This window comes from Physeter macrocephalus, chromosome 15, assembly GCF_002837175.3.
Source record: "Physeter macrocephalus isolate SW-GA chromosome 15, ASM283717v5, whole genome shotgun sequence".
NCBI lineage: Eukaryota > Metazoa > Chordata > Mammalia > Artiodactyla > Physeteridae > Physeter > Physeter macrocephalus.
Genome location: NC_041228.1, coordinates 5,072,290 through 5,089,536, shown reverse-complemented (window position 1 = coordinate 5,089,536; position 17,247 = coordinate 5,072,290). Strand labels below are relative to the sequence as shown.

The 17,247-nt window shown below is 40.3% G+C and overlaps 1 long non-coding RNA gene across 1 annotated transcript in view; it reads left to right on the top strand.

Moving 5' to 3' along the window:
• Positions 1 to 17,247, top strand: part of LOC129392837 (uncharacterized) — a 580,523-nt gene that overhangs the window by 460,882 nt on the left and 102,394 nt on the right. The window contains exon 5 of the long non-coding RNA XR_008619476.1: positions 3,270 to 3,330. This is a non-coding gene — a long non-coding RNA (uncharacterized lncRNA). The remainder of the gene's footprint in view (positions 1 to 3,269; positions 3,331 to 17,247) is intronic.

Sequence of the window (17,247 nt, the reverse complement as noted above, 5' to 3'; positions counted from 1 at the left end):
CTCCCTTTTTTTCCTGATTTCTCTGGTTTCACTTGAGCATTTTATATGATTTCATTTGATTCCCTCTCTAGTATATTAATGATAATTATAGTTTAACCATTTTTAGATATTGTCGTGGCGTTTTCAATATACGTTTTAACCTAAGTTAAGTCTGCCGTCAAATAACACTGTACTACTTCATGTTAGTGCGGGTACCACAGAGCAGAGTATTTCCACTTCTTCCTTCCCATCCCTATGTCATTGCTGCCAGTTATTTCACCCACCTACATGCTATAATAACCAATTACATTATTATTATTACTTTAAACACACAGGTAGGCATCTTTTAGATCAACTAGGTGAAACAGTCTACTTTCATTTTTTTCCTTCTCTGACATTTTTTCTTTCTCTATGTAAATTTGAATTTCTGACCTGTATCATCTTCCTTCTCCCTAAAGAACATCTTGTAATCTTTCTTGCAGGTGATTTTTTGTTAGCACTAGATTCCCTTAGTTTTTGTTTGAGGAAGTCTTTATTTCTCATTCATTTTTCGAGAATAATTTCACTGAATATAAAATTAAAGATAGTGTGTTTTGTTTTGTTTATCTTTTAACAATTTAAATATTTCAGTCCTCTCTCTTCCTGTTTGCATGGTTTGTGCCCGGAAGCCCTCTGTAATTCTGCTCCTTGCTCCTCTTCAGGTAAGATATGCTTCCCCAACCTCTGGCTTATTTCAGGATGTTCTCTTTGCCTTTGCTTTCCTTCAATTTGCATATGAAATATCTAGGTGTAGATCTTTTTGGTATTTATCACAAAATAAATACTTCCTGGATTTATTAAGCTCAGATCCTGAGCTTCCTGGCTCTGTAGTTTCTTTTCAGTCATTAATTTTAGAAAGATTTTGGATATTATTACTTCAAAATTTTCTTCTGTTACATTATCTTTCTTTTCCTTCTAATATTCCAGTTAGACATGTTCCATCTTTGGAAATTTTCTCACAGTTCTTGGATGTTCTGTTGTGTTCTTTGTATTTTGGTTTTAGTCTTTGCTTTTCAGTTTGGGAAGTTTCAAACAACCTGTCTTCAAGATAACCCATTCTTTCCCTGGTGGTATTCAGTCTACCGATGAACCCATCAAAGATGTTCTTTATTTATGTTATAATATGTTGTGGGTTTTTTTGTAATTTTAACTTTCCCTCTTAATTTTTTTCTTTGCATTTCCATCTCTGCTTACATTACCCTTCTGTTCCTGCATGTTGTCTATCTTTTCCATTAAAGTCCTTAGCACATTAATATAGTTATTTTAAACCCCCTGTTTGGTAATTCCAATGTCTCAGTCCTATCTCAGTCTGATTCTGATGATTGCTTCATCACTTCAGATGTGTTTTGTTCTTGCCTTTTGGCATGATGAGTTGTAATTTTTTTATTGAAAGCCAAACATGACAGATTGGATATTAGGAACTGAAGTGCACATAGGCTTTTAGGGAGAGATTTTATGTTATTCTGGCTTGGAGTTGGACTGGATTTAATTTTGTTGTAATTGAAGTGTCAGAAACATCAAATTCTTCTAGTGTTCTCATTTTTGTCTTCCCTGTTGAAGCTGGGTTTCCCTACATATTCCTCCTCAGAGAGAGTCTGTGTCTTGCAACTCTTTCAGCTGTTATCCCTATGAATATCCTGAGGTCCTGTTGGTATAGTGGTAAGGTCCAGGGGAGGGGAAGTGCCCTATCATGTTTTGATTAAATCTTTTATTTTAGTAGGCCTGTGTCCCCGGGCTGTGACCTTTACATGTGTTTCCTAGTCTTTTTTTTTTTTTTCTTTCCATCCTTCCCTTGCATGAGACAGGAAATCTAGAAGGGAATAGAGTAAGAAGAATGCTCTTTGTCCATGTAGGATAAGGTCCTGGGAAGGTCTTTTACCCTGGAGAACAGGCATTTGTTATGGGGAACACACTGGGTGTCTTTTACAAGGATTAGTTTTCCCCTCCTCCTGCTAGAGTCACATGGGAATCTTTTTGGCATCATCATTATGACAGCCTGGCAGGGTTCCTATTGCTAAAACTCATGAAAGTATGGTGTCCCACCCCCCAAGAGAGGCCCCCAAGAGTTTCTCATTCTCACACTAGTCAAAACTCAGCCTCCAGCAATTTTTAAAAATTTCCATTTAAGTGTTTCTAACAGCTGATGGCTCCGGCGGCTTCTGCCTCAGGTAAGCAGATGTCAGCTGTGACTCTGGATTCACTTGTCTATGCAGCCTGTAGAGGGCTAGTTTGTCATGCCATCTCCATTCTCTGATAAATCCCAGAGAAGTTGTTCAATATCAGGTTTTCAGGGTTTTTTTTTTTTTTTTGTAAGAATAAGACCGATGTGTTCTCATCTCTTAACATGTTGGAATTGTGTGGCATATGAATTATATCTCAATAAAACAATCAGTTAAAAAAATAAGGACTAGAAAATAGTCTCAAACAGGGTTGATATTATTTCAAGTATAACAAAATGTCTTAAAAGAGAAGGTTGTTTACCTTTATTTACTCTGATATTACAATTAAGTGCTTTATGGCAGGTCATGCTGATTTTCCAATTACAGGGGTAACATCAAGTTACTCTTTTAATAAAAACATTTAACTAAGATGCAGATAAATAAGAAACGATGTAGTTAAGGGGGTATCATAAGGACCGTGCGTGGATTGAATTTGGGAAACCCTCATCCATACCACGCTAACCTGCCCCATTGGACAGATTTTGGCAACATGACCCGTCTGGAATATTTCCCAGAATCCTGTCCACTTAGAACAGCTACTCCAGAACCAGGAGAGGCTTAACTCAATCTTGATATCTAAAACCTGGGAAGGCAGTTCCATAATTCATCCTTTATTAAAGGTAGTCCCATGCCTGCCAAAGTCACCAGGGCCTCCTGTGGGAGCCGGGCCTGGAGGCAGCTAGCTTCTGGGGGCGTGGAAGCATAAGGTTAAGGAGACTGAGGCTTCCTTTGCTTTCCCTGGTTAAAGTCTCCTGGTCTTTTGCCTGAAGGTTGAAGACATCAGCAGACACAATTTTCAGAGCTTGCCTTTAAAGTCCCAGCGCTAGACAGAAATGTCTTCTTAGTGCGCTGAAATCTTACCTGTGACGTCTCAGAAGAGCACATACCTGCTGGCATTTTGAATATCATATGATCTAGTATATGGAGTGGGAAACCATAGGGTACAGTAAGAGGTATGGAGTCCACCGAGCTGAGGAGATGCTTATGCAGAACTTTATACTATGCTTGTTTTGTCTTTTGTTTGTTTTTTAGATGGGAAGCTAAGAAACAGATGCGAGGAGGAGAGACAAGCAGCGCGGAATTCCTGACAAGGGTAAGGGTCAAAGTAATTTTTTTTTAATAATTAATTAATTAATTTTTATTTTTGGCTGTGTTGGGTCTTCGTTTCTGCGCGAGGGCTTTCTCCAGTTGCGGCGAGCGGGGGCCACTCTTCATCGCGGTGCGCGGGCCTCTCACTGTCGCGGCCTCTCTTGTTGCGGAGCACAGGCTGCAGACGCGCAGGCTCAGTAGTTGTGGCTCACGGGCCCAGTTGCTCCGTGGCATGTGGGATCCTCCCAGACCAGGGCTCGAACCCGTCTCCCCTGCATTGGCAGGCAGATTCTCAACCACTGCTCCACCAGGGAAGCCCTATACTTTGCTTGTTAACCAAGAAAGTAACATTAAATATCGGCAGTCTTTATTTTGGATTAATAAAACAATGAGGTACTTGCAAAACAAATTATATTAGGAACAGGACGCTGAAGGTATCATATTTCATAAGGGTGTGGTCCCAAGATAAAATAAGTACATTAAAGGGACTCTGTATTTAGGAATTGAACAATGGCTGTTGTTAGGACTAGGTAAATGATTTCTCCTAGAATGCATCAACTCAGGGACAGAGAAATTGCACACTGAACCAAGATATGAGGAAATTTCATTTTTAATAAATGTGCCAAATCTGAGGACTTGGGACAAATGGGATAAATTGTTCATTGAAAGAAGGTCAGTTTGGACCCAATGATATGTTGAAAGGATCTGTGTGTGGAGTAAGAGCTACAGAAAATAAAAAGCAGCGATGATCTCATGTGATAATTGCTAAAGCAGTGTGCTGTGGGCTCTGGAAATACCAGCTTGGAAGTCAGACAGGAAAGTGCAGGCTTTGCCTCTGGGTTCTGCTCTCCCGGAGTGCTCTGAAGTTGAACACATGCAGAAGACGACACCAGCCCAGGGTTATGAGGGTCACTGAAAAGCCTGGGTTCACTCCCAGCTCTGGCTCTACTAGACCTCTGTTCACAGGCATGGCTTTCAGTATATCTATGCAGTCCAGTTTGTGCTCGAGGGGTCCCAGCCTGCTCATCGTATTTCCTGCCTGCCTGTGTGCCTGTGGACTTCGAGCTGCAGAAAAAAAAAAAAAACACCTGCAGAGACTATTAGCCAGCTCCGCAGTTGCATAAATCCAAACCCCTATAACAAATAAATGGGTGTGTGTGTGTGTGTGTGTGTGTGTGTGTGTGTGTGTGTGTGTGTGTGGTGTATTGTTTCTGCTTCTCTGGATGATCCCTTACAGATAGGGGTGATTAGCTTAAATATCAATAAAAGGAATTTGCAGCAATGCCAAGCATTCATGGGAGACGGAGATGATTCTGGAAGGTGATTTATCAGGAGCCACAGAGAAATGAATTGATTCACTTCAGCACGCTGGGCATCGTGTTCAGCCGTGGAGATAAAGCAGCGATACGACGCGGTCCTGTCCTGGCATCAGTGCATGTGATGAACAGGAAGGACTGAGTTATCATAGGACATGCCAGGTAGCTATTGATAGAGCAAAGACTAGGGTCACAGAAATAGGATCACAGAAGCAAAGGCTGAAAGATGATGATAAATTATAGAAAAATTACATAGAACTTTATTTTTCTTATAGTAAATTAAGGAGGAAGCTGTGGGTGTCGTAGGAAATGTATGCCTTCTAGTGTATAATAAGACATTGAGACACAAGAAAGACAAACCTTTTGTCTTTTCCAGCTACCTAACCCTGCCTTCATAGAGGGAGGGACCCTGGGCTATTAAAGAACCTTCAGAGAACATTCAGAAAAGCAGTGTCAGGTGGGTGGAGGGTCATGAACATTAACTGGCACCTATTGTCACTGTGCTGCCCCTTGGCAATGATGCTTTTATTTAGGGGCTATCTATAACTGCCTGAATTCAGTGGTTTAGGAGCTAGACTTAGTGTAGTGTGCTGCAGCGGTATCATATAATCTGTCACCACTAAATCTACATTAACAGGGCTTCTCTGTACTACACCTTTGCTTCTGTCTTACTATTTCAACTCTTTAAAGAACATTTGCCCTTTTGTGTCCCCAGATGTTTGTCTTTATTTATGGACATTGGAAATATGGGTATCATCGTTAACCCTTCCTCTCATGCTGATTTCATCTCCTTACGTTCACGTAGGCTAACGGAAACTGTGGGATTTAATGAAGTGCTCATTAGGTGTCAAGCACTATGTTAAAGTGAAGAAACTCGAGTTAGGTTCACATGCATCCCCAGCACTTACAGAGCTTGAGCCCTCAAGTGTATCACAAACTCTGAGTCTCTGTTTATTGATGTGTAATTTAACATAGAGAATGCCTCCCTGATAATAATGCAACGGCCACATTTATTTGCATGTGACAGAGAACTGGGTACCTCTTTAAGCGGTACGAGGGACATCTAAGGACGATCAGTGTCCTAGACATTTGTTTGTCGTGAAAGCAACACAAATCATTAGATCCCTGGGAACAATGATAAATATAACAACACAATCGCATTGATGATAATCCGTGTAATGCTGTCTTTTGTTTTTACATTATTTCTCATCCACAGCCGGGATGTGGACTTTAGAATCTAAAAATATCGGATTTGATTTCTGCTTCTACCGCTTCATTTCTAGGTGGATTTAGAAAACCTCGATTAACTTTTTGAGAATGATTTTCCTTACCGTTAAATCTAAAAATAAATACTACCTGCTTCACAAGGTTGTGGTAAAGACTGAGTGAGTCAGTGCATGCAAAGTACTTAGCACAGTGCACACGTACAGTAAGCCCGCAAGGAGTGAGAGCAATGATTAGTTTTATTTCACTAGTTGTCGCTATTACTATAAATTCCCACTCTACGGCCAGGAGCTAGAGGTGATATTATTACTCCTCTTTAGCGAAAAGGACAAGAAGTGAAGTAAGTTTCCGAGTCATAGCTAGAGAGGAGGTGGTGGGGTTGTGTTTTGAGCCCGTGCCGTCCATCTGTCAGCATGCCATGTGCTGATTCCACATGGTCCTATAAAGGACTTGAGATCTAAGTGAGATCAATGAACGGTAGTTCAGATTATCTTGAGGGTTAAAGTTTTGGGTAATAGAGGTACAGGGTCTTGGCTTTCAACTTTTGGTAAAGTTGTTAATTTCTCAGGATTCTCTACCATCCAGCCCAGTGGTTTATTTTATTTTATTTTTTACACCACAACTCTTTAAGAGATAACCTGAATTCACAAGCCTGAATCCATAGCACCTTCTTACATTAACTGTTTTTCTGAACCCCACAATTGCCTTCTTCTTGATGCTTTTTTAAGAGTACCTTTTATATAGAGTTTTTTGGCTTGACCTGACCCGGTTAAAAACTACCCTCCCCCCTCCCCCGCCACACACACGCTAGGAAATAAAAAAGCAGCAAAGTGTCTTTGATTGAATACTATACATTATAGGGGTTATCACTATTATGGTTGATCCAGATGCCTGATTTAAAGGTACGAAAAAAATAGAAATAAAAAAAAATACAAAGTGCTGAGTAGCAGGCTATCCTTAGGGTCTCGCATGGCTCACCATGCTTGGAACATTTCTGTGTATGCCTCTTATCCTGGTATAATTTTTAAGAGTGCCCCTTTTCACTTTCAAAACTGTTCTGGTATGGTATTCAACTGAAGGATATAGAACATACGTGCAAAAGAGAGACAAAGACTATTTTATGGACCATTAAAAATTTCTTCAAAGAAAATGGAACAGAGAATTAACCAATCAATATACAATTGGAAATGAAAGGACTATAGGCAAGGTAATGACAAAGTAATTACCCTGGTTTGAACTCAAGGTCTAAACTTTTCTAATTTATTTTAATGAAACACTATGTTCTGCCTACGTAAATCATATATTTCTATTAAATGATTTGTTATAAAATGTCTATTTAAATAGTTTAAAAGAATGTCTGGCAGCAAGAAGGGGCTGGTGGGGATAATTCTGGGTCCAGACTTACTATTTGCATTGACAGAGGAAGAAGATCTGCAGCATTTTAATGAAAATTTGAAATGAAACTAAATTAGGTATTGAAATTAAGTGTGATTTCTCAAGCTAAGAATAGAAAAAATATATCGAGTGGAGCTCTTTATAGCTTAGAGACATGAGGATAAAAGTTTAACCCAATTTAGTTATTCTTGATGTTTCTCTCTAGCTGGAGATATCATCTCCTTCTTATCCTAATTGAGTTTCCCTATCTCACTCCCATTTATAACTGTTAGCATGAGATATTGGTCAAGTGGAAAAATGACTGTAAATGTTTTGCTGTTCTATAGAGGATTAGGCACTTCCAATATATATGGGATGATGGTAATTATGACCCAGTTGAACTCTTCCTAAACAAGAAGATGAATAGATTTTTTAAAAAAATAATTCTTTAAGTTTTGGATAAACATTCAGCTCGCTGAACAGTCCTTGATTAAACATTATTATGTTGAGATATTCTGCAAGTGCAGAATTTTAAAAATCAGGGAAATAAATGTCAGGATAGAACAAAAAGTTGTCTCTGCCTACCCACCTCAAAACACACAAACTAGTAAGAAAGACACGTAAGGCAAGAAAGAAATAATACAAATGCCATACGTTACACGGTCTAGTAGATTGTGTCACAAATGAGGGAATGACCAGCTTTTCCAAGGGGCTGAAGGAAAGTTTCAGGGAGGGTAGCATTGGAGCAGGTGTCTTACAGGGTGACCAAGCATTTCAGGGGACAGAATAACGCACCAAAAGTATCTTCTGAGAATTCTCAGGGAATGTGCAGAGTGGGTAAAAAGCACGATAAGCCCTGGGCATGTTCAGGGAATCCGAGAGGCATGGTAAATCTAGAAAAATGATGAAACAGTGTTGGCCAGCACGATGCTGTAGGTTCATCACATACTGTGTCACTTTTTTGTGCTTGACCATACAGGCAACCCCTCCCAGCTTCCTTTCAATTTGATGAGACCACATGATTGATTCTATCCAATAAAATATGTTTTACCTCTGAGCTGAGGATGAGAAGCCCTTTTCAATACATGATTCTCCAGGATATTTCTTCCCCTGAGGCAATAAGCATGGGAGCCATTGAAAGTAAGGTATCAAAGCTACGGCAGGTTGATTTGCTGAATCACCACACAGAGGACAACTGCATAGTCATCCAGCTGACAGCTGATTTCATATGAGCGGTGTTGGGTAGAGCTTTGCGTTACGCCACTGAGATTGGGGGATTGTTCGTTACGGCAACACAAGCTTACCCTCTCCTTACTGATACCAGAGACTATGGTGAGAGTTGGACCCAGAGAGTAAGGCAAATGGACTCAAAGAAGCTATGCTTTGAGTCCCTAATCAGAATTAATCATTCTCCTCCTGCTCCCCGAGAACCGAATGGGCTTCCTATTGAGCACTTATTTCACTCTGAAGGTCCTAGTTCATTCTTTGTCTATTTTCCCCATTATATTATACAAGAACATGGTCCAAGTTATGCACGCTGTAGTAAAACTTATTTGGATAGCAAATACACTAAAATTTGAATATCCTTTCGCTAAGAATGTCTAAATGTAGAACATGATGAAACCCTTTGAGGATTAAAAAGGAGGAAGATGGAACAGAATAGTATTTTATGGTCTGTGTTATATGAGGAATTCAACCATAGCTTTTTGCTATTCAGTGAAAAGTCAGCTTCTTAGGCCAAGTTTTTCTTCCATGTATTGCATTTCTTTTTATAGCAGGCTTCAGAGACTCTGCACTGACCCTTTCGCTAGGACTAGGGGCTAGAGAAGAGCTAAAGCCACAACAGTGCTACCCTAGAGAACTTGAAGCCTTAGCCCAAAGCAGGGTTTCTTAAGCATGTATGCAAGCTCTGCTATCTCCACAAGTAGTATTTTAGCCTAGTGTGGATTAGATTGAAACACAGCAGCCTGGTCCTGCAGTGCTTCAGATGATCTCCTCAGAGATCCATGGATGGTATCTAAGAGCCCCATAATGGCCAGCCATGCAAGCATTTGCTGAATCGGATGTTTATGTGTGTAAGCACATGTGTAGGGAATTAGCTTCAAATCATACGCTGAATACTGCAGACCGTGGTCCACTCCTCCGAGTGCTTACGAACCACTTTTGCAGTGGGAGACAGACGTATAAACTGCAATTTTCAATCTAATGTAGTAAGAACAGAGAAATTTCTGTGGTTTTCTAGAAGAGAGATGGTGAGATTACTGTGTAAACAAAGGTCACTTTCTAGGGTCTGTATTTTTATATATGATAATATCCTTAAATGTGTTCATGTGGAAAACATTTTAATACTTTATTTTATCATTTGACGTTTGGGCAGAAAACAGCAACACTCGGATTTACAGATAAAGCATTTTGAATTCATTTAGGATGCCTGCAGAATGATCGACTTCTCATCAATCGACAATCCAGAGCTCCTATAGGAGGAGCTCTGCTCCACAGGCGGTGAACCCTTACTGCCCCCGACGTTCACAAAACATGTCCAAGCTTCGGCACAGATGTGATTGTTTGGACTTTTAAATTGAGGTGAATCCCTGTGTCAAATCAGTCTCATTCTCTACTCTGACTTATATTTCATGCTGTCCAGGTTTCCACATGAAAATAAGATATAAAGGAACTGGCAAATTTTTATCAACATGTTCATCTTCAGAGGCAGGAGAAGCCACACATGACTTGCCACGCTGCAGCTGATGGCATCTTTGTCCCAGTCATTCCCCTCTTCTGTGTGTCAGATGCCCCCCATTCAATTACCAAATCCTTTTATTTCTGCCTTCAAAATAAATCCAGAATCTGACCAATATTCAAGAAACCCCAACAAGAACCTACAAGTCTGTCTTAATCCTCTATACCCTCCCTTACCTCCACCCCATCAAAAGTTGGGTTCTGAATCTTCTCTCTTCAAGGATGTGACAGATTAGCCATCTCCATCCACTTTACCATGGCCACAGCCCGGATCCAAGCCACCATTACCTCTCACCTGAACTGCCACAACTATCTCTTTGTTATTTTTCTCACATCCATGCTTTAATATATCCATTCTCTGCAGACATGGAAAGAAACATATGTTATTAAATGTCAGTCTACTCCAATGGCATGTCAAAGGACTTAGAATAAAATTGAAAGTAATGCCGTGACCTTCAAGGCTTGACCTAATCTTTACCCTGTTTGTATTCTCCCTAGATACATGTCATGGCAGACCTCACTGTACTCAGTATACTTCTGTAATAGTGGTGTTTTCTGTGTTTTTTAAAATATTTAAACATGTTCCAAACTTACAGCCCTTGTATTTAGGATTTATTCTCCCTGAAGTCTCTTCCTATAGAACATCCCGTAGCTCACAGGTTTTTTAGTTCTCAGTTGACTACACCATCTAAATTACTTCTCAGATCACTCTATCTAAAGTGTTTCTGATTCCTCCTATCACCAGGAGGAATATTATTCTGTTCTTTTGTAAACATTATTGCTATCTGAAAAGACTGTTTCCTTCTTTCTCCTTTTATTCATCGTCAGCTAGAATTTAGATTCCATGCAAATACAGACCTTGTCTGACTTCTTCACTGCTGAATGGCAAGGCAGTAAATGCCCATGTATGTTACAGCAGCAAAATAAATATTGAATAACTGAATGAGTTAGGTTGAAAGGTAAAGGGTGAGGTTGAGGGAAGAATTAAATGACTCCAGGAAGTCCTTTCTGATTTCAGCTTCTACAGATAAAGAGCATGGTGTTCTTATAACAAGGGAAAAAAAGCCGAACCAAGTGAAAATGATTTTTCTTTGAGCCATCAGAGAACTGAGGTTACAGGACAGACCATCACATCGAACCCAGAGAGACAGATGGATACACAGAATAACAGCCAAGGTCAGAAGCCACTGGAGCTACTAACTGGTAGGAATATGCAGGTGGCAATTTTGATAAATTTCTGGATCCTGAATGTGAACTTAGTTTGAGAGTTAAAAACCCCTGGAGGCCCAGTCTTAGAGAGGTCCACACACTTTCATAGATTTTTTTCCTGCAGAAGCCCTACCAGGTTTTCATGGGAAAGATCAGAGAAAAGTCCCCGCCTGTCTTGGGAAAAGGGACCAAAAAAAAGGAAAACAAAAACACAAGGAAACTAAAGGAAACTGAAGCTTTTGGCATCCACAACGACAGCAAACATTAAACACCGCCCAACAGCTAGCCAGATTAACACGAAATTTACACTAAAAAACTAATTATCTCAGTTTCTATTACCCAGTACATCGTGTTGGGCTTTCAATAAAATATCCCAAGGTTTGCTAAAAGGCAAAAAAAGAAAATTGAGGAGACAATACAAGCAACAGAATCAGACTCAGATATGGCATGTATTTGGGGGATTATCATATAAGGAATTTAAAATAACCATGACTAAGATGCTAAGAACTCTAAAGGAAAAAGTATACAGCATGCAGGAACAGATGGGTAGTGTGAGCAGAAATGGAAACTCTGAGACAGGGTCTAGAGGAAATGCTAGAAATCAAAGACACTGCAATAGACGTGAAGAATGCCTTTGACTGGACACCACCCAGGAAGGAGTCAGTGAGCTTGAAGATAGGTGGATGGAAACTTCCCAAACTGAAATGTGAACAGAAAAAAAGGGGGGAGGATAGAGGGAGAACAGAACATCAAAGAACTAAGGTACGATCTCAAAAGACAATTTAGCAGAGAAAAGATAGTCTTTTCAATAAATGTTGTTGGGATAATTGGATATCAATATGCAGGAAAAAAAATCTAGACACAGACTTTAAATCTTCCACAAAAAATAAACTCCAAATGGATCATAGATCTAAGTGCAAAACTATACAACTCCTAGAAGATAACATAGGAAAAAACCTAGATGACCTTGGGTTTAGAGATGAGTTTTTAGACACAACACCAAAAGTACACTATATCAAGAAAAAAAAAAAAGATTAGTAGGGCTTTATTAAAATTAAAAACTTCTGATTTGCAGAAGATACTGTTAATTAGTGAGATGACAAGCTACAGCCTGCAAGAAAATATTTGTAAAACACATATTTGATAAAGGACTTAGATCCAAAATATAAAAAGAACACTTCAAACTCAACAATAAGAAAACAACCCAATTTAAAAAATGGTCAAAAGATTTGAACAGAGCTCTCACTAAGATGCATAGATGGCAACTAAGCATATGAAAAGGTGTTCAACATTATTTCACATTAGGAAGTTGCAAAGTAAAGCAACAATAAGATACCATTATGTACCTATTAAAATGGCTAAACTGGGCTTCCCTAGTGGCGCAGTGGTTGAGAATCCGCCTGCCAATGCAGGGGACACAGGTTTGAGCCCTGGTCCGGGAAGATCCCACAAGCTGTGGAGCAACTAAACCCGCGAGCCACCACTACTGAGCCTGCGCTCTAGAGCCCGCCAGCCACAAATGCTGAAGCCTGTGCGCCTAGAGCCCGTGCTCCACAACAGCGGAAGCCACCGCAGTGAGAAGCCCGTGCACCGCAACGGAGAGTGGCCCCTGCTCACGCAACTAGAGAAAGCCCGCGCGCAATAACGAAGACCCAACGCAGCCAAAAATAAATAAATTTATTTTTTTTTTAAATGGCTAAACTGACAGTACCATATTCTGGTGAGGATGTGGAGCAACAGGAACTCTCATTAATTGCTGATATGAATGCAAAATGTTACAGCCACTTTGGAAAACTCTCTCGCAGTTTCTTACAAAGCTACACTTAATCTTACCCATTTGATCTACCAGTTATACTCCTAGGCACTTACCCCGTTGTGTTGAAAACGTGTCCACACAAATAGCTGCACACAAATATTACAGCAGCTTTATTCATAATCACTAGAAACTGGAAGCAACCGAAGTGTCCTTCAATACATGAATAAATATACAAACCATGGTACATTCATACAATAGAATATTATTCAAAGATAAAAAGGAATGAGCTATCAAAACAGAAAAAGATATGAAGAAATCTTAAATGCATATTACTAAGTAAAAGAAGTCAGTCTGAAAAGAATACATACTATACAATTCCAACTACATGACGTTCTGGAAAAGGTAAAACTATAGAAACAGGAAGAGAAACAGTGGTTTGGGGAGAGGAAGGGAGGGATCGTGATATGGGGCACAGAGGATTTTTAGAGCAGGGAAACTATTCTAAGTGACACCGTCATGGAGGATACGTGCCATGATACACTTGTTTAAACCACTGAACTTCACAACACAGTGGGAACCTTAATGTAGACTATATAATTCAGTTCATGATAATTTATCAACATTGGCCCACTAATTATAACAAATATAGTACACTAATGCAAGATGTTAATAATAGGTGAAATTATTTGTAGGGGGTAGTATATGACAACTGCACAATTCACTTAGTTTTTCTGTAAATTGAAAACTTCTAAAAAATAATGTCTCCTAACTAAAAAACAAAAAAAGACGCCAAAGCTTTGAGTCTAAAAAACTAAGGGAAATTGGTAAAATGATTTTGCCATTTACAGAAAGAGTCAAAGCAGGAGGCAGAAGTCATGCATTGTTTATAGTCCCTTTTTCTGAACTGGATGCTTCAAGAATCAGAGCACAAGTCATTTTAGATATAACAGTTACATTGACAAGACGATGAAGTGGGCTGATGATTCCTTTTAAGATACTAATCCTGAAATGTCACATATTTTCATGCTTATAAATGCACTCACTCTCCATTTGGTTCAGATGTTGAAAACTTTTTCTGAAAACCTTGACCAATGGAGAGCAGGAGAGTTTTCCAATGGAACGTGGTTAACGAAGGCTAAGAGGTTTTGTATCTTGAGTCGGACATGGTCTGGGCAACTATAATGAGAAAAGCTGAATGTAGTTATTGAAAAGAGTCCTGGAAGAAGGGCTAGGCCTGCTCAATCAAGTGGTGCAGCACAGGTGGGGTCCGCCAAGATTGGGCGGTGGGGCAGAGTGTGCCCCAAGCAGGAAGATGTTACGTTTTGATCACTTTCATATGCAAAGAGTTGTAATTATCTCAGGCCACAGCTGCTTCCTCCCTCAGACTTTCAGGAGACTGGGGGTTGGGGTAGGGTGATCAATAGAAATCACAGCCCCTTTGTTCACCTTTCTGACTCTATAGCAGACTCTGGCTATGAACAGCTACGGTGCAAGTGCTAGAGGAGATTGTAGTAAATGATTTCCTGGGAGTTGTGCATAATTTGCTCTGCCTCAGAAGACATAAGCTAATTTTGAACAAATCCCCTTGCTGTCATCTGGTATAACACAGCCAATTTAGATAAATCCTTGAACTGGGATTCCACATACATAATATAGTCTCCAAAACAAAGAAAGACATACTCAGGACATTCATAGTATCCAAAAGATTGCTTAGGTTTAATGCCAATCGCCTTTTAAAAAGTCCAATTTTTAATCTCATCTGTGCAAACGAAGACTCAGTCAGAAGATTAAGTATGTTCAAGAGACTCTTAACAGTACAAAAAGGGCCTGTATTTTAAACAGCAAGTGGTGCCTATCCTTGCCTGTTTTGACCAGATGATCTGGCCACTAATTAGACACTTATTAGAAGGAAAGATTCATTTTAATGAGTTTTCCTTCAAAACACAGTGAAAAAATATACCTTTGCTAACTTTATTATCATGGCCCTGAAAGCATGGATAATGGGCCAATGGCTGCATCTTGAACCCATTTATGACCACATACTTAGATTTAAATGAGACTGGGCTTCAGTACCACCAGGTACACCCTGGTGGAATGTGCAAACACAGAGAGATGTTGTTTGGTGATCAGTACAACACAGAAGTGCCATGCACTATGGGACCAGTCATTCATTTGTTCATCACATAAATAGTTTTCAGGGTTTCTCATGTGCTAGTGTCCAAAGTACCTGGCACATACTAGGAACTCAATATGCACAATATATGCCAAATGAATAGATATATCAATACGTAAATCATTAATTTACAAATGAACATCCCGGATAGAATACTGCCTCCATGACCTATGTTACATTACATCTGAGAAATCCACACTGAAGGTCAACTTCAGAATAGAAAATTCCTGTCTGTTCCAATTTTTATGAACACTTTCCGTTTCATGTGCATAGCCCATCAGTCTGGTCATGCTAAAATAAAGCAGGGGGAATTGGCTTTAGAGTCAGCTTTAAATCCTCTTCATCAATATTTTTTTTGTCTTAGAATGAAAATAACACAGATAAATTAAACCAAAGGGGAGAAAAGACTCCCTCCTATTTTTTGTTCGAGTTCGTTCTGATCCAGTGAGATAATGTCTTGTGCTGAGAAGAGGCACTTCTGTCTCTCAAAGGCACGATGTCACCTGACTTTTATTTATTTATTTATGGCTGCCTTGGGTCTTCGTTGCTGTGCTCGGGCTTTCTCTAGTTGTGGCGAGCGGGGGCTGCTCTTCGTTGTGGTGCGTGGGCTTCTCATTACGGTGCCTTCTCTTTGTTGTGGAGCACGGGCTCTAGGCGCGTTGGCTTCAGTAGCTGCAGCACCTGGGCTTAGTTGCTCTGTGGCATGCAGGATCCCACGGGCTCTAGGCGCGTTGGCTTCAGTAGCTGCAGCACCTGGGCTCAGTAGTTGTGGCTCACGGGCTGTAGAGCGCAGGCTCAGTAGTTGTGGCGCACGGGCTTAGTTGCTCTGTGGCATACAGGATCCTCCCGGACCAGGGCTCGAACCCGTGTCCCCTGCACTGGCAGGCAGACTCCCAACCAGTGCGCCACCAGGGAAGTCCACCTGACTTCTTTCCATCAACTTCTCAGTGCTGTTTCCTTCGCCTTCCCAAACGAGCGAGATTTTCCCTGCTTTGTTTGATGATGCACTGTGTCAGCTTCTCCATGGCAGTGTGATGAGTGAAGGACCAAGAGGAGGGGCTTGAAATACAGGCTGAGTCTCAAAATGAAACTGATGACCTGCTTGGACACCTGCCCCAGAAATCCCCAGGGTTTATGGACATGCCTCACGTATGTGCACAGACACGACAGCTGACCCTGACTCTAGCTCCCTCTCCCATTTTGCTTGGCTTTGGTTTCCTGTGATCAAAAGTAAGTAGGAAAACATAGTTACCATAGAATCTTGAGGGATGGGAAGGCAGATTGGTCCAGGGGTTGCCAAGAAACAGAACAGTGAGGAGAGGATGTTGGAGGACCCCAGCATCTCCCCCCCAGTGGAGATGCGTTGGAGGAGAGTTAAGTGGAGAATCACGAGAGCACAACACCTCTCCCTTTGGTGTCTCCAAACATTCGGGAAACGGCAAATATCATTAAATATCAAATGTAACTCAATTTCTTGTGGGAAATCAGTGTGGGAGGTTATCAGTGAGCTTCTTTAATATTTTCACCAACTTTGATCCCCAAGTTACTAGGAGAAAATAATTTTCTTTAGATTTCATGCATTTATTCACTCATACAACAGTAATCTGAGATCCTAGTATGTGCATTATTGTCGGTGCTTTGCTTACAGTGGTGAACAGAATGATGTCCCTGCTCACTTAGACCCGCCAGTTGTGTTTCTGGGAGATTGATAAGTCATCAAGAATGTATTTTGAAAAGTGCACTGGGCTTCACGCTAGGTGCGTAGCATTTCACACCAGACTCCAAATTTAATTAGCCACATAAACTTTTGTTTTCCAATTAAATTTTTTTTCTGATTTTTTTTAACTTTTTGGGGGGAAGATGATTATAGATTCACAGGAAGTTAGACAGTAGTACAGAGAGGTCTTGTGCACCCTTCACCCAGCATCCCCAGTGGTAACTGTGGCATGTGTCAAGCCTGGAGATTGATGTTGGTACAATCCGCAGACTTTATTCAGATTTCACCAGTTTTACACTGATTTCTTTGTAAACATTTTTTCTTAATTATTAATATAACCATATTACAGAAAACTCAGAAAATAGAGAGGAAAAAAACTATTCTTGGTTCTGCTGTCCTGTGCAGCCACTATA